The sequence below is a fragment of the Ipomoea triloba genome, chromosome 16, assembly GCF_003576645.1.
Source record: "Ipomoea triloba cultivar NCNSP0323 chromosome 16, ASM357664v1".
Taxonomy (NCBI): domain Eukaryota; kingdom Viridiplantae; phylum Streptophyta; class Magnoliopsida; order Solanales; family Convolvulaceae; genus Ipomoea; species Ipomoea triloba.
This window is the reverse complement of record NC_044931.1, coordinates 4,115,495-4,115,758: the sequence shown is the minus strand read 5'-3', so window position 1 is coordinate 4,115,758 and position 264 is coordinate 4,115,495.

Genomic DNA, 264 nt, shown 5'->3' with positions numbered 1-264 from the left:
GAAGCGTACACAAGCCAAACAATGGCAAGAGCAAAACCACCACCTCCACCACCACAAGTTGAACCTAATGCAAGAGGAAGAAGGGTCCTTCGAGGCTTAACTCATGAACAATTGGCGCTTGTGGATATGTATAAGTCAGAGAATTTAATTGGAGTGAAATACTTTGGTCCGAGTGTGCTAAGGGAATTTGGGTTTGAAGACATGGTAAATCGGTTGCTAAGACAACCGCAATGGAGCAAAGTATTTGAATGGAGAGGACCGACA